The 25909-nt window shown below is 39.3% G+C and overlaps 1 protein-coding gene across 6 annotated transcripts in view; it reads right to left on the reverse strand.

Annotated features, from left to right (window-relative positions):
• Nucleotides 1-25909, reverse strand: part of AGTPBP1 (ATP/GTP binding carboxypeptidase 1) — a 214653-nt gene that overhangs the window by 87327 nt on the left and 101417 nt on the right. The window lies entirely within an intron of this gene.

Consider the following 25909-nt stretch of genomic DNA (forward strand, 5'->3'; position numbering starts at 1 on the left):
GGTAATATTAATAAAGACGAATATTATTCCTTATAGGAAGTGCAATTCACAAATTGTGTGAAGCTATTTCAGCACCATCTGAGGAGAATACTCATTCCCATTGAATGGACTTGGCATTTTTATTTCAAGAGTCAAATAGCTTTCTTTCTATTTCACTGGCCTTATCCTTTTGCCAGTATCACATGATTTGACATGTCTTGAAATCAGACAACATGAGTCTTCATACTTCTTTTTCATGACTGATTTGCCTATCCAGGACCCCTTCCTATTCTAATATGAATTTAAATATAAGTTTTTCCATTTGTGCAAGAAAAGCTGTTGCAATTTTCATAGAAATTGTGTTGATTCTGTAGATCATTTGAGGTAGGTTGATATTTTAATTGAAATCTAGTGTGTTTAACGTTATTTGTATTAAAAGATAAAATTTACTTTCCTTCATTTAAAAAGAAAACCATTTTGTTGAGTTTATCCTTGACTGTTTAACTTTCTAAAAACGTTTTCAAGATTTCTAGCTGGTTATTGTAATAATGATGAAATATTCATTTTTTACATTTATTTTGTATTCTTATCCAATATACTCACAGATTTTGTATGTTTTTAGTATTCTCTTAGGTTTTGTAAATACATAATCATTTGTAATTCTAATAATGTATGCAAAATAAAACTGAGTGTTCCTTAGAAGCAAGGAAGGCAATACTTCCAACTTTCTTTGGATAGATTATAATTAAAGGTCAATGTTATGAAAAGGCATCATGCTTGGTAGAGACTCAGCAAAAATGAGGGAAGCTCTCAATAAGATCGATTGAAACAATTGTTACAATTGGCTCAACCATATCAAAGATGACAAAGATGGTGCAGGATAAGGTAACATTTTATTCTGTTATCCATAAAATCACAAGGGTTCTGAATAGACTTAATAGCCATCAACAACTACACTATTATTTAAACTACAGTATATACTTGTGTATAAGCCGAGTTTTTTTGTATATAAATAATTTATTGGGGACTCTTATAGCTCTTATAACATCAATTGTATCAATCACATTTGTACATATGTTGCCATCATTATTTGCAAAACATTTTTCTACTTATACCATTAGTATCAGCTCCTCTTTTCCCCCCTTCCTCCTCTACTGTTCCATCCTCATGAACCCTTGGAAAATTATAAATTATTATTATTTTCATATCTTACACCCACATTTCTGTTGTTCCTCCCCCTTGGGAGGATGATCTTTTCTTTTTTTTTTTGAATCTATACTACCTGAATTTCTTTTTTTATTTTTAACAATTTATTGGGGCTCATACAATTCTTATCACGGTTCATACATATACATACATCAATTGTATAAAGCACATCTGTACAGTCTTTGCCCTAATCATTTTTTTCTCCTCTTTTCTTTTTTTACACTTTATTAGGGACTCATACAACTCTTATCACAATCCATACATATACATACATCAATTGTATAAAGCACATCCATACATTCCCTGCCCCAATCATTCTCAAGGCATTTGCTCTCCACTTAAGCCCCTTGCATCAGGTCCTCTTTTTTTTCCCCCTCCCTCCCCTTTCCCCCCTCCCTCATGTGCCCTTGGTAATTTATACATCGTTATTTTGTCATATCTTGCCCTATCCGGAGTCTCCCTTCCCCCCTTCTCTGCTGTCCCTCTCCCAGGGAAGAGGTCACATGTGGATCCTTGTAATCAGTTCCCCCTTTCCAACCCACTCACCCTCCACTCTCCCAGCATCGTCCCTCACACCCTTGGTCCTGAAGGTATCATCCACCCTGGATTCCCTGTACCTCCAGCCCTCATATGTACCAGTGTACAGCTTCTGTCCTATCCAGCCCTGCAAGGTAGAATTCGGATCATGGTAGTTGGGGGGAGGAAGCATCCAGGATCTGGGGGAAAGCTGTGTTCTTCATCAGTACTACCTCGCACCCTAATTAACCCATCTCCTCTCCTAAACCCCTCTATGAGGGGATCTCCATTGGCCGACACTTGGGCCTTGGGTCTCCACCCTACACTTCCCCCTTCATTTAATATGGTATATATATACATATATACATATACTTATATACATATACACATACATACACACACTGATATCTTTTTTTTTTTTTTTTGCATGATGCCTTATACCTGGTCCCTTCGCACCTCGTGATCGCACTGGCCGGTGTGCTTCTTCCATGTGGGCTTTTTTGCTTCTGAGCTAGATGGCCGCTTGTTCACCTTCAAGCCTTTAAGACCCCAGACACTATCTCTGTTGATAGCCGGCACCATCAGATAAGCCGAGTTATTCAGCACAAAAATGTGCTGAAAATCTGGGGTTTGGCTTATAGACAGGTCAGTGGTATCCCAGAGAAGTGTAACATCTTGAGGGTGATTACCATTCCTCCGCTGTTCATTCAAAGCCCTGATACTGAAGGGCTTTGAATGTTTGTTTACTCACATCCTATGACGTGGATGGCTGCAATTCGCAGAAGCACCCATAGATTCACTTACGCAGGAAGCTGAACTGGTAAGGATGTGTCTGTGGCTGCGCTCCGTCTCTCCCCTTTGGTCTCTGTGTTAATTCACATCCTGCATTTTCCACCTAGGCTTATACTCGAGTCTATCAGTTTTTCTGGTTTCCCAGGTAATTATTAGGTACCTCAGCTAATACTTGGGCCAGCTTATATTGGAGTATATATGGTAATTTCTTTCCTATTCTGGTATTTATATTAGGTATTTAATTTTCTATTCTTATTTATATTAAAGAAATAATACCTCAACATAAATGCTGAATATAATGGTAAGAATATACATCTAGATTATTCATAATTTCTTTTAAAAATTCTGCCATTGACAGTGAGACCTCCCCCACCATTATCCTCTATTAGGGGCCTATAACTAATACAATAATAATAATAAGGGCTGAAAATCAGGCCCTGACAGCCCTGACCAATTCTGTCCAGGGGCATACATACAACCACCAGCACCACTGAAGTCTGAGTCCCGCCATCACGGTTGACAAGTTAATCGCCAAAGTACCTGCCTAAACAGCAGTCTGACCCACCAGCACCGTAGGCCACAGGCAGCCTTAAAAACACAGTTGCCAGTCACAGAGATAAACAGCTCAGGACCCCTTGGTCTCCCAAAAATATGGTGCGCAGCTCTACAAAATCGTTACGTAAACAACAGCATACCATATCACTCCCAACAAGAAAGCAAGAAAGACAAATCACAACATCAGGGCTAACAACGCTCATAGAAGAATCAGACATGGATATGCCACAAAAAGTAATTTTCAGAAAGCTACGGGGAGTAATACAGGGGATGAGAGAAGCTATGCAGGATAAGGATGGAATTAGAGAGGAGATGAAGTCCACGGTAGACTGGAAGAAGTCTATGTACCAAAGGGAAATATAGGAGCTAATTGATGAAGTAACAAGCTACACCCAAGATGATAGATCTCACGAACAGACTAGAGGAGGCTGAGAATCGTATCCGTGATCTCAAAGACAATCAGGCAGATCTCAGCAAACGAGAAAGACAGTCAAATAAAATAATAAAAGAGGCAGGGAAAAACCTGAGATCAATGAGAGATGTTATGAAAAGGAACAAGAAACAGGAAAGAAGTCAACAGCCAAACTGACGAGGGAATTCCTGGAAGTAATCTTTCCCACCTTAATGAAGGAAAAGCATTCATTCATACAGGAAACAGCAATGAGATCAATTAGACTAAACTCCAAGAACTCACCAGGCATATAATAGTTAAACTAACTTTGAGGAAAAAGAGAAAATTCTAAGAGCAGCAAGAGAAAGGAAGAGAGTCACATACAATAGCTCTCAGGTAAGAATGTGCTCAGACCTATCAACAGAAACCATGAAGAGGAGGAGAGTGGAGTAATCTTCCAAAAGCTTAAAGAAAAAACGCCTCCCCAAGAATCCTCTACCCTGCCAAACAATCTATTAAGTTAGACGGAGAGATACGGTCTTCCGGAATAAAGAAAAAGTCAAAGAATACGCCATAAGACACCCAACCCTGCGGAAGATCCTTGCCAACTCACTACATCTAGAACATCAACCAAACAAGCAGGAGCATACCATATAACACAACTCCAGCCAGAGACCAATGAGCCAATAACAATCAGCAAGATAACATCAAGATAACACCAACAATACCCAGATAACCAAGATTTCCCTCAGTTGGAAAAGAAGGCAATAAAGAAGCCCCCCACAAAGACACAGCATAATGAAATGAAGGGAGATAAGAAAGCAGCCAACACAAAAGGCATGAGATGATAGCAATGAATCCACAGATTGTGACACCAACTCTAAATGTAGACAGTCTCAATTACTACACTAAAATAAAAAGATTTGCTGACTAGCTTGGAAAACATAGTCCATCAATCTGTTTCCTTCAAGAGACATATCTTAAGCTCACAGATAAAAATAAACTAAGAATAAAAGGCCAGTGGATAATATATCAGACAAATGGCAACTTAAAAACAGCAGGAGTCAAATCCTTATCTCAGAAAAATTGACCTCAAGGTTCAAACTATAAAAAGAGATAATGAAGGGCACTATATAATCCTCAATGAATCAGTTAACCAGGAGCTGGTGAGCACAATAAATATATATGCATCTAATGAGAGACCCACGAAAGTTTTCAAACTATTCAAAATATGAAAAATGACATCACAGATTCACCAATTATAGTGGGTGACTTAAATATACCACTTTCAGAGAAAGATAGATCGCTGGGAAGGAAGCTCAGCAAAGAGACGATAGTGCTAAACATTACAATTAGGCAACTGGATCTGATAGACATATGTAGAGCTATGCATCCAAATGCAAAAAAAATCACATTCTTTTCAATCACGCAAGGCTCATTCTTGAAAAGAGACCACATGCTGGGACACAAGTTGAGCCTGAGTAAATTCAAGCAAACAGAGATGACCCAGATGTGCTTCTCAGATCACCACGCCATACAACTGGACATCAATAAAAGAATGATCAGAAAAACAGGGGCAAACATTTGTTAAACGAATAATGAATTCCTGAGACTTGAGTGGGTACTGGCCCAGATTAGAAAGGAGTTAACAAAGTTTCTAGAATCTAATGAAAATGAATTACAACGTACCAAAACTTATGGGATACAGCGAAAGCAGTTATCAGAGGTAGCTTGATAGCTTAAGTGCATATATGAAAAAGGGAGACATATGACCGATACATTCTCACAAAACCACCAGAAGCTAGACCACAGTCAACAGAACTTCTCCAATAGCAAAAGAAAAGATATAATAAAAATCAGAGTAAAGTTGAACCAGTGGGAAGACAAAAGGATGATGCAAAATATTAATTCAGCAAAAAGCTGGTGTTTTAAAAGGATCAACAAAATTAACAGACCGCTGGCAAATCCAATCAAAGAAGGGAAAGAGCAACAATAACAGCCAGGATGAGGAATGAAACAGGGAGAATCACATCACACCCCAATGAGATTAAAAGGACAATCACAAAGTACTATGGAAGTCTACTCTAATGACTTCAACAATGCGGAAGATGTGGACAAATAAGTGGAAAAACAATCCCTCCCTAGAGTATCCCAGATGGAGATCAAGAACCTGAACAAATCCATTTTAAAAGTAGATAGGTTTATCAAGAATCTGCCAACAAAAAAGCCCCTAGACTGGATGGCTTCACAGGAAAATTCACCAAACATTCTGTGAAAAGCTGACATCAATCCTCCACAAAGTATTCCAGAGCACAGAAAACGATAGCAATCACCCAAACTTATTTTACGAAGACAGTAAAACTTTGATACCCCAACAAGGCAAGGATCCCACAGAAATAGAGAACTACAGACTCATATCTCTAATAAACATAAATGCAAAAATCCTTAACAAAGTATTAGCCAATCAAATACAAAAGTATATAAAACATATCATCCACCATGATCAGGTAGGATACATCCCAGGGATGCAGGTATGGTTCAACATCCGAAAATCCATCATTATATACCACATTGATAAAAAGTATATGAATCACATGATAAGACTGAAAAGATGCAGAAAGAGCATTTGACAACATCCCAACAACCATTCCTAATTAAGACACTCAAGAAGATAGGAATGGAAGGTCAAATTAAAACAAGCTATCTATGAAAAGTTGACAGCCAACATCATAGTCAATGAAGAAAAGACAAACTCAATCACACTAAAAAAGGGGACCAGACATGGACGTACCTAGTTCCCACTTCTATTTAATATTTTACTGGAGGTCCCAGCTAACAACATAAAGCAGCGGAAGGGCATTAGAGGTCTCCAACTGGAAAAGGAGGAGGTAAAGTTATCACAATTTGCAGACATGTTTCTGTACACTGAACATCCCAAAAGTTTCACAAGTGGAGTACTGATAGAAATAGAGAAATATGGAAGAGTGGCAGGATACAAGATCAACAAACAAAAGTCAAACAAACAAAATTGGTTTGCTATATATGTTGGAAGAAAAGATCAAGAAGGCAGTACCCTTCACCATAACCAAGAACAAATTAAAATATCAAGGGCAGTGGTTCTCACCTTCCTAATGCCGTGAACCTTTAATACAGTTCCTCATGTTGTGGTGACCACCAACGATAAAATTGTTTTCATTGCAACTTCATAACTGTAATTTTGCTACTGTTATGAATTTTAATGTAAATATCTGATATGCAGGATGTATTTTCATTGTTTCAAATTGAACATAAAGTACATCACAAAAATATATAATTATACATTGTGAAATATTTACCTCTAATTAAAAATAAATTAAATTGTGGGTTGGAAAGGGGTTACCGATTACAATGATCTACATATGACCTCTTTCCTGGGGAACGGACAACAGAAAAGTGGGGGAAGGGAGACATCGGACAGGGAAAGATATGACAAAATAATAATTTATAAATTATCAAAGGTTCATGAGGGAGAGAGGAGCGGGGAGGGAGGGGGAAAACATGAGGATCTGATGCCAGGGGCTTACGTGGAGAGCAAATGCTTTGAGAATGATTAGGGTAATAAATGTACACATGTGCTTTACACAATTGATGTATGTATGTATGGATTGTGATGAGTTGTATGAGCCCAATAAAACGATTAAAAACTTCAAAAATATAAATGAAATTTTATCATGTAGCATGAATAACAGTCTTCACACTGGGGCATACCTGCCGGTGGGTGGACCCACCTGGAGACAGATAGAGAAGTGGTATCTTGGTTCCTAAGACCATTGGAAGTAAGTGTTTTCCGATGGTCTTGGGTGACCCCTGTGAAAGGGTCGTTAGACCCCCAAAGGGGTCACGACCCACAGGTTGAGAACCGCTGATCTAGGGATTGATTTGACCAAAACCACAAAAGACCTAAACAAGGAAAAATTAAAAGACCCTACTACAGAAAACCAAGAAAGACCTCCACAAGTACAATATCTCATGCTCACGGATTGGAAAATTGAATATAGTAAAGATGTCAATCCTTCCCAAGGCACTTGATAAGTTTAATGCTATACCAATTCAAATACCAAGAACCTTCTTCAAAGAATTGAAAAAACTGACCCCAAATTTCATAGAGATGGAAGAAGCCCGAATTAGCAGAGAACTCCTCAAGAAGGACAAAGTCAGAGGGCTCACTTTACCTGACTTTCACACCTACTACACAGCCACAGTGGTCAAAACAGCCTGTACTAGCATAATGACAGATACACAGACCAACGGAAAAGAACAAAAACCCAGAAATAAAACCATCAGCATATATACAACTGATCTTCGACAAGGGCCCCTAAGACATGAAGTGGTAGGTGGAAAAGTGGTGCTGGAAACAATGTGGTGCTAGAAACAATGGGTTTCCACATGTAGAAAAATGAAACGAGATGTCTGCCTCACCCCATTCACAAGAAACAACTCAAGGTGGATCATGCCTAGAAAGTAAACCTCCAAACCATCAGGACCATTAGTGAAGGAATTGGGAAAAACCTAAGAACCATGTCCCAGGGAATACAAAGGCTGACTGAAATAGGAAAGGGTACACACACAGGTGAACTGGAAATCGACAAGTGGGATTTTTACTAAGGCTAAAATACCTGTGTGTGTCAAAAGACTTCAAGAGGGTAAAAAGGCAACTCACAGATTGGGAGAGGATTTTTAGCAATGACACACAAAGGGCTTATTACTAAAATCTAAATACCCTCCTTGCCTACAAAAACAGGAAAACAGTTAACTCCTTGAAGAAGTGGGCAAAAGAACTGAACAGAAGTTTCACTCAGGAGGAGACCATATGGCCAATAAACATATGAGAAAATGCTCTCGATCACTAGCTATTAGAGAGATGCAAATCAAAACAACCATGAGATACCATCTAACATCCTTGAGGTTAGCACAAATCAGAAAAATCAGAGAGCAACAAATGCTGGAGAGTATGTGGCGAGATAGGGACTCTGCTCCACTGCTGGTGGTCTTGTAGGTATGTACAGCCTTTATGGAAAGCGATTTGGTGATATTTAAATAAAGTGGAAATTGAACTACCTTATGACCCAGCTATACCTCTTCTGGGAATATATCCAGAAGAGGTAAGAAAGAAACCACAACCAGTCGTCTAGGCAACAATTCCCAATCACAAAGAGATGGAAACAACCTATATTCCCACCAGTAGACGAGTGGATCAGTAAACTCTGGCATGTACACACAAAGGAGCACTGTGCATCACTTAAAAAGTACTGATGATCACATGAAACATGTCGTTTCATGGGAAGAGTTGGAGGAAATTATGCTAAGCGAGGTAAGCCAATCGCAAAAGAAGTACTCCATGAGTTCCCTGATGTAAATGTAATCAGCACAGTAGGTATAGAAGAGAACCCACCTATATATCACAATATTCAGACAGAGGTACAGGGAATCAGGAAGAGGTTAGATTAAACCCACAGAGGTACAGGTAGTTCCAACACAAAGAAGTGGAATGGTGGGAGGCAGAAAACGGGGGCCCAAAAGGGAGATGATGACATGGGGGTGCAGAGCACTAACCCAGTAGGGGGAGAGTATTGGTTTTGTCTCTACAGAATTGGGAGTAGGCATGTAGACCCCACCACGTGCACCAAACTATGAGGGAAACGTGGCCATGTGGAGGAACGCATGAAAAGAGATGGCTACGGGGCTGTCCCCCAAAAGAACCAATCTGACCCCGTCCCTAGAAATATGGGTGACAGAGAATATCACTAAACCTGAAGGTTGGGTAGAAGGGCCAGCATGCCATGCCCACACAGAAGCAGACCAGGAAGGAAGAGAAAGGGACAACCGGTCTTGGACCTTATGCTGGCACACCAAGCCCAGAGGACAACGTCCCTGTGGGGCATGGCTTGGACACAGAGGGGACCGTGGGGCTGACCACAGCTCCTGCCATGTTATCTATCCCCTTAGTGGGGCAGACTGCAGCAGAAGACAAATCTGGGGTCACACGGCAGGGAAGTAGTGTAGTCTGAACCTCCCAGTGAGGCAAACCAAGAAGGGAACAAACAGATCAGTAATGGAAGCAAAGCAAAGTTATGAAGCCCCTGAAGAACCCCCCAAATGGATTTCAGGTTGGGAGGGGGAGAACCCCAATAACCAGTGGGGAGGTAGTCATGAAGGTCAGCGAACAGACCGGGAATTATGTATATTTTCCTCCTTTTTTTTCCTGTTAATCTTTTCTTCTTTTTTCTCATTTCTCTCCTTAATTTCTTTAAATATTTTGTTTTCTTTTTGTTTGGTCTATGTCATAGTTAGTTTGCCTACTTATGTAAGGTAAGTGTGGGAAGCAAGACTGAAGAAAACGCAGCAGGACCAACGGTCCCAGGGAGACATAGTGGGATAAGGGCAGGGGGGAAGGGGTGCAGAGAAGGCAGCGCCACAGACAGGGGCACAACTAGGGAATAAGAGTCAACAACAAGGAAGAGATCAAGAAAAAAACATTTTTTAATTAAAAAATAAATTAAAACTCTGCCATTCAATGCTGGATCTTTTTTAAAATTTTCAAGTCAAATTTATCATGCTTAACAGTAAACAATAGTTGCTAATATTGTGCGATATCTATGTGCTAAGCATTGCTTCAAGTATTTTTAAAATCATTTCATTGGGGGCTCATACAACAAACATACAAGTGCAGGCACCAGCGAGATGTGCACATCAAGTTTTTCTAATGTCTTACAATAACCCATTTTTGTAGATTGATTATTATTGCCCTGGTCCTCATGACACACTGGTCGAAGCACTCAACTGTTAACCAAATGGTCAGCGATTTGAACCCACCAGTACCTGCATGAGATAAGAGTGTACTTCCATTAAGACTGCAGCCTTAAAGACCCTCCAGAGCAATTTTACTCTGTTGCATAGGCTGACTGTGGGTTGGAATCAACTCAATAGCTGTTGGTTTGCTTTTAGTCATTTGGAACCATGAGTAGTTTCCACTGTAATTTTTTACTATACTTTTAATCATTGTATTAAATGCCTTTTGGCACGTACTAATAGAATAACATGTGCAGTGAATTATGTTCTAGATTTTATAATGTGAATTATTTTTGCGTTCCAAGAAAATGCAATTTGTCTAATTATAAGGGTTTAAATTAGCTACTATCTCATTCAGAATTTTTCTTAAATAAAGCTAAGTCTTTTTCTTTTGAGTTACCTTTATTAAGTATTGGTATCAATATTATACTAGCTTCAAAATGAATTAAAGAGATTTCCATGACTTCTATGGAATAAATAACAAAAACACTAATTATTTTTTAAAGGGTAAACATACCCAGTTGAGATTCCAAAGGAATTATGCTTGGCCTTTAAAAAAAGAGGTGGTATTTTTGTTACTTATTCCATTTACTAAATGTTATTTCCTTTTCCAACATTTCAGAGCCTCTACTTTTTCTTACTCAATTTTGGCATCGCTCCTTTTTTTATATTTCTATCTCATTAACAGCATTTATTTTTATAATTACCAGGCTGAGGACTTCACCATTAGTAGGTAACAAAATATTTTTTTAAATTAAATTATTTGTAAGTAGTGAAAGAGATACATAGGAAATAAGAAGATAGATTCAAATAGTAAGCTATTAAATAATTGCAGGCCCAAAACAGTCAATGGGATACAGGTTGTTTATAATGATTAAAGGCTCAATTCACAATGAAGATTAATGATAGTGAAGGTCTATGTACCAGGTAAGATCCAGTCTGGCCATAAAGCAGAAACTACCAGAGATGCAAATAAAAATAGGTTAGCACACACTAGTGACAGCACTATTAAGACAGATCAATTGAACTAAAAATAATAATATACAGAAGTTCTAAACAGCATAACCAATAAAGCAAGTTCATGGCCAAATATAAATCATTTCCCCCCCAGCAAAGGAATTCATTCCAACACACAGAGTCCTTAATAGACAGAGTAGCCCAACGTGTACCCCACTATGCAAACTATAAGAGAATAAACTTCTTCTCAAGAACACACGAAACACTCACAGAACTTGATCATATACTGGGCCACCAGAAAAATATCAATGAGTTCCTCTAGAAAGAAACAGTGTAATTTAAACTCATTGATCACATTCTAATAAAATAAGAAAATATAAACAAAATGAAAGGATCAAAGAGAGAGAGTACATATGCAGGAAGCTGGAAGATAAGCTGACTTGGGGTATCAAACTACAAACGAGGAGAGGAAGTTATTAGCCAGAAAATGCCCCTCATTGATACACTGGAATCAATCATAATATATTAAAAATAATGGGAGCCAAAATTCTCCTTGTTGTACAAGGTGGGTGCCAATACAGAAAGGAAACTAATTAAACCTGTGCTATCAGATAGATGAGAATTGAAGGTACCAATGTACGCTCATGATGGAGGAGTCCCACACCACCCACATACACACAGACATACAAACACGAAAACAAGTACACTTGTCATTTTTATTAATGTAAAGTTGTCCAGTGAGAGGGCTTACAAGAAGTATGAAAACACAAAGCAGCATGCACAGTGAGCATACAAATATTGCTTTTTAAATTACACCCTCCACTAATGCAAACTTGGGCACTCAGAAGAAAAGACTGAGTCTAAGGCTGGAGAGAAGTGGAGTTGAGGATCCAAAAGGAAATAGGGACATGTCAAAAGGGCACAAAAGCCTGCTTAAAAGAAGTTCCACTGGCCAAGTCTTCAGCAGTTTGAACACTAAAATAAATCTTTATAATAACACATTATAACCAACTGAGTGAAATAGGAAACTCAGCTTACTGGTATAAATAAGCTAAAAGTCTGATGAAGAACAAGATATTTACATTGTTGCAAAATACTTCCACATAAAATATATACTAATTATAAAGAGAAAAAGTCTAACTTTACAGTGGGGAAAAAAGCCTGGCATACACCAGCTTAATCAAGTGATCAAATAATTAACATCAGTAACAGTGAAATATGATCTTTTGTCACCAGAACATAAAATTGCTTCTCTGAAGTTCCTGCCAAAGATGCGTAATTTAAATCTAATCGTGAGGCACATGAACCAAACTATAAAATAACAGGCCCATAATTTCAAAAGAATAGTCATGGTTGTGGAAAGTCAAACACTGCAAAACTGTTCCTGACGGAAGCAGACTAAAGAGACCTGACAACTCGTAGCGTGGATCTTTAACCGAATCTTTCTACTACACAGAGCATAACTGACATGTGAAGAGCAGGTAAGACTAGTGATTAGATGAGAAAATTTATCAAGGGTAATTTCCTGATTATTATACTTACAAAAGTACTTCAAGGTGACAAAGCATCATTTCAGGAAAATATTTTCCAATAGTTTACAACAAAAAAAATTTAACCTTTTGTGTTTCAATATTTTAAACTCATATTGGAAATCTTTAAAAGTTTCTGTTAAACAATTCTTGGGAAAAGAGATCACAGAATATCATAAAAGGAAAAAAAATCAAGCACTCAATGAGATATTTAAAACAGGAAATGACAAGTCACAGCTTTAAACATCATTATTAATTAAACTCAAAGAATTAAAGTCCTGACTCAAAGCTAGAAAAAAGCTTTGTCTAAAAAAATCACAGAAAGGAAAAAGAAAAAAAAGGAATGAAATGAATAGAAAAACATTGTCAAAAACATAAAAATCGGATTCTATCCATAATGTGGTAATGGGAGGAAAGTGGTTACCAAATAAGAGGGCATTGGAAAGATCAAAATAATACACCTGAATACTTAAAATCTTGCCAGTTTATTCCTCCCTCTGATGCACACTGGGCCTAATCTAGTTTCAACATATTAGGCTTTTGAGTTTTTTGTTTGTTCATATTGGGGTTTACCATTGGAGGTAACCCTCTTGAATTTTTGTTATAGCCTAGGATTGATGCTACCCCCAATAGAGACAGCAAGTAGAATAAAGGTTTCTGGGAGATACAGTGGTAGTGATGGGCAGGAAAGGGGAGCTGACGTCAAAGAGTTCAAGAAGTAAGATGATTTTTTAAAACTGATTGTGGTAACAATTGTGCAAAACAGCTTGATGTAATTGAACTATGGAATGTTATGATATCTGTATTAACCCCCAGTAAAATAGTTTTGAAAAAAAATCCTGGTTCTTTGGGAGAAGCAAGAAATACACAAACCATTAGTTAATTTAATCAAGAAAATAAAGATAGGACTTAAATGAATGGAAAAGCATCTGTGATCATTAAAGTTTTGTGTCAACTTGGCCTGGCCAGGCTTATTGGTGGTTTAGCAATTAATCCCCAGTGAGGTGACCTAACACAATGTAATCAACTCCATAATGACATCTGGTATGAGTAACTAAGCCATTATAAGAAGATTAAGGTGGGATACAACACCTTTACTCAGGTCATAGTCCTACAGAAATCAACTGAAAGAATGTTTCCTCAGGGGGATGGACTGCTTATAATATAAGTGAACACAGGAGAACAGCTTGTTTGCTTTGCTTTTTGCTGGGTCTGGATCCCACATCTAGCTCATCCTCCTCTGGTTCTTTCGGCTTGAGGCAATGCCCTGCCATACTGCCTACCATCCCTGGAAGTCATCAGCACCCTATATCTGGACTGTCGACCTTGGAATTATTTACTTCGGCAGTCACAAGCATCTGCTGGCCTTGGATTCATTAGCAGTGTGTCATCTTCTTGCCCATCTTGGTTCATCAGCCCCAGAAGATACAAGAGTCAGGAAAAGCTTCCACCCTTACATCTGACCCAGAGATTTGAAACCTGTGTGGATTTGGACTTGCCCACTTTTACAACTGTGTTGGTCATTTTCTTGATAGAATATACCTTTAGATAGATGTTTTTAACCCAGTCACACTGATTTGCTTCTGTGAAAAACCTAGACTAAGACAATAGCCTTATTTACATGATTGAATACTGTTAATATAGTAATACTACCCAAAATAATCTAAAGATTCAACACAATCTAAAGATTATGTATCAAAATTCCAATGTCTTTTCCTACAGAAATGAAAAAGCCAATCCTCAAATTTACATGGGACTACAGGTGGCACTGAATAGTTAAAACAATCTTAAAAAAAACAACAAAAGTTGAAGACTCACACTTCAAAATTTCAAAGCCAAGTAACCACCATAATTAAAATAGTATGTGACTGATTTATTCTCTCTCTCTCTCTCTCTGTGTGTGTGTGTGTGTGTGTGTGTGTGTGTTTGAAAGCATTTGCTTGCTATCCAGTAGATTCTGACTCATGTGTGTAAGAATACAACTGTTTGGGGATGGAGGGGGAAAAAAAAAGAGGACCTGATGCAAAAGGCTTATGTGGAGAGCAAATGCTTTGAAAATGATTAGGGCAAAGAATGTATGGATGTGCTTTATACAATAGATGTATGTATATGTATGGATTGTGATAAGAGTTGTATGAGCCCCTAATAAAATGTAAAAGAAAGAAAATGATTAGGGCAAAGAATGTACAGATGTGCTTTATACAATTAATGTATATATATGTATGGATTGTGATAAGATTTGTATGAGCCCCTAATAAAATGTTTAAACAAAGAAAAAAGAATACAACTGTTCTCCAAAGGGCTTTCAATGGCTAGCTTTTCAGAAGTAAATCACCAGGCCTTTCTTCCCAGAGTGGACTTAAACCTCTAATCTTTTAGTTAGCAGCAAAGCATATTAACAATTTGCACCACCCAGGGACTGGTATAAGGAAAGACATAGATCAATGCAATAGAATTAAAAGCCTGAACACAAACTCACTTATGGCCAAGAGATTTTAGATATGTATGCTATACCAACTCAACAGGGAAAGAACAGTCTCGTCAACAGATGATACTGGACAAACTGTGTTTCCACAGGTAAAGGAATGAAATCAGAGAAACTTCCTTAAATCATATATAAAAATTAATTCAAAATGGATCATTAACCTAAATATAAGCTAAAACTACAAAAGTATATCTTCATTATCTTTGTATTTAGTAATGATTTCTTAGCTATAATTTCAAAAACCTAAGCAAAAAAAAGTTTAATCAAACTATATCAAAATTAAAAATATGTGCATCAAGTGACACCATCAAAAAAGTGAAAACTTAAAGGCAATTTACCAATGGGGGAGGGACAATGCTCTAATATTTATGCAGGGGTGAGTATACAATTGTCCATATGATTGAATGATTAAACTGAGTTATAAGATATGGAAATTACTTCCCAATAAAACTGTTGGAAAAATATTGCAAAGAACGTGTGCACACACACAATAATGAATAAAAAATCTGGTGAAAACTGAGAAAGGTCTACAATATAGTTAATAATATTGTACCATTGTTTTTTTTTTTCATTTTAAAGTTGTACTGTAATTTTTTAAGATCTTTTCTATTAGGAAAACTGGGTGAAGAGCCCATGACACTGTTTGTACTATTTTTTGCAACTCCCTGCGTACCTATAATCATTTCAAAATATAAAGTTATAAGTATTAATGAAGAAAAAAGAAAACAAAATCCTTACAACTGGACTAATAGGTAACATCATGATAAATGAAGAAAAGGTCTAGGATGTCAAGGATTTCATCTTGCTTGAATCCACAACCAATGCTTATGGAATAAACTACTGAATAGTATGATGTGCTCCTTCTAGTTCAATAAAACTAATTTTAAAAAAATCATAACTTAAAAAAATGTTCACTGAAGCAGCAGTAGAGATCTAAGGTCACACTGCATTAGGCCACATCTAAGATCTAACGTCACATCTAACATAATTAAAAGATGAACAGAGGTTTAAAATGAGTGTTGGTGGTGCTCTGGGCTAAGCATTGGGCTGCTAATCATGAGGTGAATGCTTCAAGCCCATCAGACACTCCATAGAAAGATGAGCTAGTAAGCTCGTGTAAAAATTTAAATGCAGTCTTGAAAATGCAGAAAGGACAAATCTAGTCTATCTTTTTTTTGACAAAGAACAAAACATCAAGAAAGAAAAGCTTGTAGTTAGTTCAAGGAGAATCTATTCTATCTTATAGGACCACTATGAATCAGAATGGACTCAACGGCAGTGGATTTTTAAAGGATATGAAGTCATTCTTCCTAAGAAAATATGTTGTAACCAGTAAGATGATCAGCATACAGATAAAGGCTGTAACTTTCTTGTAAGTTTGAAAAGATTTAAAATATAGTAGACAGAAAAAGTCAGTGATAATGACTTAAACCAGGGCCTTACTAAAGACTCATACATTTTGTGCATATTCATTGTATGTATCCAATGGCATGTGTTACATTATCATTAGGAACATAAAGTGACCAGCATCCCGCCAAGAGAGTTGCTAAGAGGGAAATTCAACACTGTGGGAGCACAGGAAGAGCATCATAAAGATAAGTAGGCACAGGCACATAGTGTTTTGAGGGGCTGGGGGCTTTTGGCATACCTCAGTGGAACCTGGCTGGGGCTTGACCTTGGCCCTGCCACTATATCCGCCTGAGCCCACTGTATCTGCCAGACTGGGACTTCAAAACAGCCATAGTTTGCCCCGCCTGCCTCAGGCCAGGGACAGGACCCCTGCAGCTCCACTGGCAGGGATAGGGTTTAGCTACATTATTGCTTCTGCTTACATGTTTGCTCTCTAGTTCCCCACAGCCTTGGAAGTATGCCCAGGGGCTTTTCGTGGTACAGCCACAGCTTGCTGCTTCTGAGCAGGGACTAAACTCAAACCCTCACAGCTCAATGGGCAGGGATCCGAATTCAGTTACACTGTTGCTTTTGCTTACATCACTGCTCTCTGTCCCTGCACAGCCTCTGAGGGCTGCTCAGCTGCATTCTCTCTGCTCAGCTGGGGCTTGCCTCGGGGCAGGGACTAAACAATTGCAGCTCCACCAGCAGGAGTGGGACTCAGCTACATAGTGGTCTTTGTTTCCCTCTCTTCCCTATAGTCCCACACAGTCTAAACTTCTTACTTTTTTCCCCCTCCTCTTTGTCTCTTTTCGGTTCTCTAACACTCCACTGCTGACCTCCAGCCCATTTCCTTTAGCCTAGGGCATTTACACTGGCATCACACCAAGCTAGGTGAGCTCCACCCTGTGTAGCTAGTCCAAGGCTAAGAAAGCCCTGATTTTCTTCCAGGGGATACTCTGCCCAACTTCTCACCTGGGATTTCCTGCCTGTGTACTTGGGGGCATAAGGCAAGTCAGCCAACACTCATTAACATTTCAAGCTGTTGCAGGAACCTCTGCCTAACCTCCACAACACCAAAGCAGACAACCCACCAGCCTTCTGGGGTACTCCCCTGATAGGGAAGCCACAGGAGAATAAAGTGGTAGGTCAATCCCATAGTATAATTAGCTGTAGGCACTTTGAAGAAGCATTTCTATAAGTCTCCGAGAGCCAGTGCTCTTTGACTCCCTGGAAAATGGCAGGTGGCTACACGAACACAATATAAACAGCCATCAACCCCAATGAAAAAACAGGAGAAACAGAAGATCTCCTGAACATAACAACTTACATAGAAGACGCAGACATTGAGCTTCCACAGAAAGAAATGTTCAGAATGTTTCTTGGGGTCATACAGGATATAAGGAAAATGACACATAAAAAGGATTAAATGATAGAGGAGATAAAGGCCATAAACCAAAGGGAACTACAGGAGATAGGGAGGAGATAATAAAAACCAGTAGCAGAAACACAAACGTGAAGAATCGACTGGAAGAATCAGAGAATCGCATCAGTGACTTGGAGGATAGCCAAACAAACTTTAACAAACGTGAACAAAAATCTATTATGATCAACAGAGAAACTGAAAAAAAACCTAAGAGCTATATCTGAAGCTATGAAGAAAAACAACATTGGAATTACTGGCTTGCCGGACGAAGACACAACAAAGAAGTCATCTGCAACAATAGTGAGAGAATTCTTGGAGGAAAGCTTCCCCAGCTTCAGGAATGAAAACCAGGCAATGATTCAGGAGGCTGAAAGAACAGCAGCTAGACTACATTCCAAGAAGAAGTCACCAAGGCACATAATAGTTAAACTATCTAACTTTGAGGAAATGGAAAAAATCGTGAGAGCAGATAGGGAAAAACAAGCAATCACATATAAAAGTTCCCACATAAGAATGTGCAGCAGAAAATACATAGAAGAGAATAGAGTAACATATTCCAAAATTGAAGGAAAACAATGCAAACCCAAGAATACTCTACCCAGCCAAATTATTGATCAGGATAGATGGAGAAGTAAGACTGTTCCCAGACAAGGAAAAACTCAAAGAATATGTTAGAAGAAACCCAGGCCTACAAAAGATCCTTGCCGACCCAGTATGGGCAGAAGAACAACACTCACCAAGCATAAATAAGAGACCGCCACATAGAACAACCTCACCCAGAGGACAACAAAGAGAAAACAGTCCTCAAGATAGCATTGGCTTAAGGATGGAAAGAAGTCAAGAATGACACACACACACACACACACACACACACACGCACAACACACTAATGAGAAAGGAAAGTAGGAAAATCCCAACATAAAACGTATAAGATGACATCAGAGTCCACAGATGGAGATAATAACCCTGAATATCAATGGCCTAAACTCAGGCATTAATAGACTGAGACTAGCAGACAGGCTTAGAAAGCAGAACCCATCAATCTACTGCCTACAGGAGACACAAGTCAAGGCTACAGACAAAAATAGGCTGAGAATCAAAGGCTGAAGAAGGTCCTGCCAAGCAAACAGCAATACAAAAAATACAGGGGTTGCAATCCTAATCTCGGATAAAATTGACCTCAAAGTGCAAACCATAATAAGAGATAAGGAGGGACCCTATATAATGCTCAAGGGAATGGTAGGCGAAGAACCACTAAGCATTGTAAACATGTTCCCTGAATGAGGAACCCACTGAATATGTCAACCAAACAATCCAAAAGATTAAAAAAGAAATCACAGACTCGACAATTATAGTGGATGACTTCAACACACCACTCTCTTGAGAAACACAGATAATAGGGAAAGAAACTCAACAAGGAGGCTAGAGATCCAAACACAATTACACAATTTGACCTGATAGATAATTACAGAGCTTTTCATCCAAATATAAAAAAATTCACATTCTTTTCAAGTCCAAATTACACATATTCGAAGATAGACCACATTCTGGTATGTCAGGCAAAATCAACATAAATTTGAGCACATTGAAATAATACAGACCTCTCTCTGACCACTGTTCCATAAGGCTGCAGATCAACAAAAGACAAACAATTGGAGGTGGTTAAATCTCTCCTGCAAAAGGAGTGAGTACTGACTCAGATTAGAGATGAAATTAGGAAATTTCTAGAAACCAATGAAAATGAGCACACGATATACCAAAACTTATGGGACACAGCAAAGATAGTCACCAGAAGAAGTTTCATAGCAAAACCTGCACACCTGAGAAAGGAAGAGAGACTCACGATTGATATGCTGGCACAAAATTTACAACTACAGCAGAGTCAGCAGGACAATCCTATTAATAGCAAAAGAAAACAAATTGTAAAAATCAGGGCTGAGATTCAGGAGAAGGAAAATAAGAAAATTATGGGAAAAAATAATACTGCTAAAAGTTAATAATTTGAAAAGATAAACAGAAGTCAAACCTAACAAAAAAATGGAGGGAACAAATTTCAATAGCAAGAATAAGGGATGAAAGAGAGGTCATTACAACAGACCCTAATGAAATCAAAAGGATAGTTAAACTGTACTATGAAAGACTCTACTCCAATTTGGAAGACATAGATATCTTCTTGGAAACACAATCCCTCCCTAGACTATCCTCGGTGGACATCAAGAATCTCAACAGACCCATAGAAATAGAAAAGGTTATCAAGGGATTACCAACAAAAAAATCCCCTGGACCAGATGGCTACACTGGAGAATTCAACCAAGCATTTAGGGAAGAACTAACACCAATCCTACACAAACTTTTCCAGAACATAGAAAAAGATGGCAAACTCCTTCTATGAAGCTAGTATAACTCTGGTACCGAAACTGGGCAAGGATCCAACAACAATCGCGAACTACAGACCAATATCCCTAATGAACACTGATCTACAAATCCTTAACAAAATACTAGCTAACAGAATACAAAAGTATACAAAACAAATAATTCAACATGACCAAGTGGAATTCATACCAGGGATGCAGGGATGGTTCAACATGGGAAAGACCATTAGTATTATTCGTCACATTGACATGAAAAACGGTGAGAAACACATGCTAATATCGATAAATGCAGAAAAAGCATTCGACAACATCCAACACCAATTCCTGTTTAAGACACTTGTGAAGATAGAAATGGAAGGAAAGTTCCTCAAGACAATACAAGCTATATATGAAAAAACAACAGCCAACGTGGTAGTCAATGGAGAAAAGACTAACACAATCCCACTGAAAAAGGGGACCAGACAAGTATGGTCCTTGTCCCCACTCTTATTTAATATCGTGCTGGAGGTTTGAGCTAACAGCATAAGGCAAAGGAGAGAAAAGGTGAAACTATCACTATTTGCAGATTATATGATTTTATATATGGAAAATACCAAAAGCTCCACAAGCAGAGTACTGGAAGCAATTGAGGAGTTTGGGAGAGTGGTAGGATACAAGATGAACAAACAGAAGTCCAATGGACTGTTATACACATTGGATAAGACCACAGAAGAGGAGTTCAAAAAGGTGCTACCCTTCATAATAGCCAAGCACAAATTGAAATATATACCTTGCGGATATACCTGACTAAAAAAACAAAAGTTCTATATGGGGAAAACTACAGAACACTATTTATTACAAGAAACCAAGAGCAACCTCAACAAATGGAAGAATATCCCATGCTCATGGATTGGAAGACTCAACATAGTCAAGATGTCAGTTCTGCCAAAAGCACTATATAAGTTTAATGCAATCCCAATACAATTACCCTCATCTTTCTTCAAAGAAAAGGAAAAACTGATTACCAACTTCATATGGAGAGGGAAGAAGCCCAGAATTAGCAGAGAACTCCTCAAGAAGAAGGACACCATGGGAGGGCTTGCTTTACCTGACTTTGGCACATACTACACAGCCACAGTTGTAAAAACCGCATGGTATTGATACAATGACAGACACTCATATCAATGGAAAAGAACTGAAAACCCAGAAATAAAATCATCAGCCCTCTTTGATGAGGGCCCAAAAAATATCCAATGGGAAACAGTTGCCCTCTTTAACAAGTGGTTCCGGGGGGGAAAAAATGGATATTTACCTGCAGAAAAATGAAGCAAAAAAAATGAAGCAAGACCCTTATCTCACTCCATGCACAAGAAAAAACTCAAGGTGGATCACAGACCTTGAAGTTAAACCCCAAACTATTAGGGCCATCAATGAGGGAATTGGGACCAACTTGAGAACTTTGGCACAAAGAATACATGGGCTATCAGAAATAGGGAAGGACACAAACACAGAGGAGGCACAAATTCACAAATGGGAATATACTGAAGATAAAACACCTGTGTACATCGAAAGAATTCACCAAGAGAGTAATAAGAGAGTCCACGGACTGGGAAAACATCTTTAGCAATGGCATATCAGAAAAAGGCCATATTAGTAAAGTCTACAATACTCTGCTAGCTTCCAAAAAGAAAAAAACTAATTGCCCACATGAGAGGTGGCCAAAGGACTTAAACAGAAGTTTCACAGGGGCAGAAATCCGAATGCCTTACATACATATGAGAAAATATTCCCAATTTTTAGCCATAGGAGAAATGGAAATTAAAACAACAATGAGGTACCACCTAACACCCTCAAAAGTAGCCCAATTCAAAATACTAGAAAGCAACAAGTGTTGGAGGGCCTGTGGGAGCCAGGAACTCTCATTCACTACTGATGGACTTGTAAGTATATGTGACCACTATGTAAATCGATCTGGCGATATTTAAAACAGATGGAAATCGAGTTACCATATGACCCAGCAATCCCCCTACTGGGCATATACCCAGAAGAGGCAAGGAATAAAACCAAGGCCAGACATCTGTACTCCAATGTTAATTGCTGCACAGTTCATAATTGCAAGGAGGTGGAAGCAACCCAAATTTCCATGAACTGACGATTGGATTAAAAAACTGTGTTATATACATACAATGCAGTACTACACATCACTAAAAAGCAGTGATGAACGTATGAAGCACATAGTGGCATGGGAAGAACTAGAGGAAATCATGCTAAGCAAAGTAAGTCAGGTACAAAAGGGAAGACACAACATGAGCCCGATGAGGTAAGCATTTTAAAAAATGCAAAAGGGGCATAGGGAAAAAGCTACTGCTTACAAACATTCTTGGGGTGAGGACCGAGTAGTATGGCAGGAACCAGATCAAATGCAGGGATGCACATGGTAGATAACTGGGGAGGACGTGGGGAAAAGAAAAAAAGGGATGAAAATAAGGAAGAAATGATAGCGGGGGCATAGGGCGCAAACCCACCCAACAGAGGGTACTGTTTATATCTCCACAGGGAAAGAGGCACCAGACTTCAACCCAGTGGCCCAATGTGTGAATGCAACATTTTGGCGTGGAGTAGGGAACCAGTGGAGAGGTCTGGGGTTCTGGCCCCAGTACCAAATACTAAGTGAACACCTGGCCCTCCCCCCCAGAAGAATTTATTTCAAAGGACGGCATTGAATCTGCACCTCCGGGAGAGGGACATATCTGATCAGAGAACATGGGAGCAGACGAAGGGGGAGTAGGAGAGTGGAATACATCCTGCCCATCAGGCCATGAGAACAATGACCCCAATTAGAGCAGCCAGTCCAGAGAGGACCACGTGGTTAGCCCCACTATGAGACATGATGTCCCTCACTGACCCCTGGTCCTGCGGGGACAGCACCAGAGACACAGTGTGGGAATTGCGCCCGACCTGATCCTACCACACTGAGGCAAAGCACTGGGGAAGTGCAGTGGAACAGCAAGGGAATGGAGCAGAGCGGCAAGGTCGCCAGAGAATGCTGAAGGTGGACTTTGGGGCCAGGGCATGGTGCCCCATCAGGCTAGACTGGAAAACACTCCTAAAGGCCAACAATGATCCCTGAACTAATTACAAGCTTTTCTTTCTTATTGTGTTTTGCTTTGTTCTTTGTCAGTGGTTTACTGTTATTGTTATTTTGCATATTGTTGCTTGGTTTTGCTATGTCTTGTTTTTGTGCATGTTATTATCTTTGCAAGTCTGTCTACATAAGATAGGTTGGATAAACTATCTGGAGGAAAACGGAACTGAAAGTTCCAGGGTGAAATGGAATAGGGAGAGTTTGGGGATAAGGAAGTGATGGTAACAAACCCAAGGAAGACAAGGGAACAAGTGATCCAAATTGGTGGTGAGGTGGGTGTGGCAGGCCTGGTAAGGCATGATCAAGGGTAATGTAATGAAGAGGTATTGCTGAAACCCAGGTGGGGACGGAGTATGATAGTGGGACAGGAGGAAAGTCAAGGGAAATAGAGGAAAGAGCGGGGAGGCAAAGGGCATTTATAGAGGTCTAGAAGAAGACATATACATATTCAAATATATATGAGGATAGGAAAATAGATCTATGTGCCTATACGTTTAGTATTAAGGTGGCAGAAGGACATTGGGCCTCCACTCAAGTACTCCCTCAAGGCAAGAATGCTTTCTTCTATTAAATTGCCATTCTATGATGCTGACCCTCCTGACAACCGCTGAAGACAAAGTGGGTGAATAAGCAAATGTGGTCAAGAAAGCTGATGGTGCCCAGCTATCAAAAGATAGAGCGTCTGGGGGCGTAAAGGCTTGAAGATAAACAAGCGGCCATCTAGCTCAGAAGCAACAAAGTCCACATGGAAAAACACACCAGCCTGTGTGATCACGAGGTGCCCAAGGGATGTTATCAGGCATCAGAGAACAAAAAATCATATCATTGGGTGAACACCTCCATGATACGATCGCTGAGGACAAAGAGGTGCATAAGCAAATGTGGCAAAGGACACTCATGGTGCCCGGCTATCAAAAGCTATAGTGTCTGAGGTCTTAAAGGCTTGAAGGTAAACAAGCGGCCATCTATCTCAGAAGCAACAAAGCCCACACGGAAGAAGCACGCCAGCCTGTGCGATCACGAGGTATTGCAGGGATCGGGTATAAGGCGTCATCAGAACAAACAAAAAAATCTTACCATAGTGAATTAAGGAGGAAGTGCAGAGTGGAGACCCAAAGTCCATTTGTCGACCACTAGAGATCCCCTTGCAGAGAGGTCTAGAGGAGGAGATGTGTCCGGCAGGGTTCGATGTAGCACCGATAAAGAATACAGCTTTCCTCAAGTTCCTAAATGCTTCCTCCCCACCCCCACCCCCACCCCTGCCTTACTATCATGATCTGAATTCGACCTTGCAAGTCTGGCTAGACCAGAGGATGTACACTGGTACAGATAGGAGCTGTAGGCACAGGGAATCCAGGGTGGATAATACCTTCAAGACCAGGGGTGTGAGGGGCGATACTGGGAGAGTAGAGGGTGAGTGCGTTGGAAAGGGGAAACCGATTACAAGGATCTACATGTGACCTCCTCCCTGGAGGGCAGACAACCGAAAAGTGGGTAAAAGGAGACGTCAGACAGGGCAAGATATCAAAAAATATTAATTTATAAATTATTAAGGGCTCATGAGGGAGAGGGAGGATATGATGCCAAGGGCTTAAGTGGAGAACAAATGCTTTGAAAATGATGAGGGCAATGAATGTACAGATGTGCTTTACACAATTGATGTATGTATGGATTGTGCTAAGAGTTGTATGAACCCCTACTAAAACATTTTTTTTTAAAAAGGAACATAAAGTGAATGGTTGCCACATTTGTTTAACAAACATTCAATAAACATTTATAAGTGTCAAGCTGAGGATACAGCAATGAGCAAAAGAAGGCATTGCTTCTGACCTCAAGGTATCTGAAAACAGTGATGGAGGTAGGAGAAGAGGGATACAGGAAAGACATCAATCAAGCCACACATAGATAAAATTATAAAATGAAAAAACAAACACAAGGTATATTTTACCAGAGGGACTAAGCCACTCTAGAAACTGAGCAACTTCCACTAGCTAGATTACAAATTTCTACTTTGTTGCCTGGTCCCATAATTATACTCAATTTATATTTAAAAAAAAAACATAGTTAACTTCCCACTATCATGATGCCATTTCAACCTTACAAATCTGGCAAGATCAGAGGATGTACAGTGGTACAGATAGGAACCGGAAACACAGGGAACCAGGACAGATGATCCCTTCAGGACCAGTGGTGAGAATGGCAATATCAGAGGGTGGAGAAAAGGTGGGGTAGAAAGGGGGAACCGATTATAAGGATCTGCATATAACGTCCTCCCTGGAGGAAGGGCAACAGGGAAGTGGGTGAAGGGAGACATTGGACAGTGTAAGATATGACAAAATAATAATTCATAAACTATCCAG

The sequence above is a fragment of the Tenrec ecaudatus genome, chromosome 5 (genome assembly GCF_050624435.1).
Source record: "Tenrec ecaudatus isolate mTenEca1 chromosome 5, mTenEca1.hap1, whole genome shotgun sequence".
In the NCBI taxonomy this organism is placed as follows: Eukaryota; Metazoa; Chordata; class Mammalia; order Afrosoricida; family Tenrecidae; genus Tenrec; species Tenrec ecaudatus.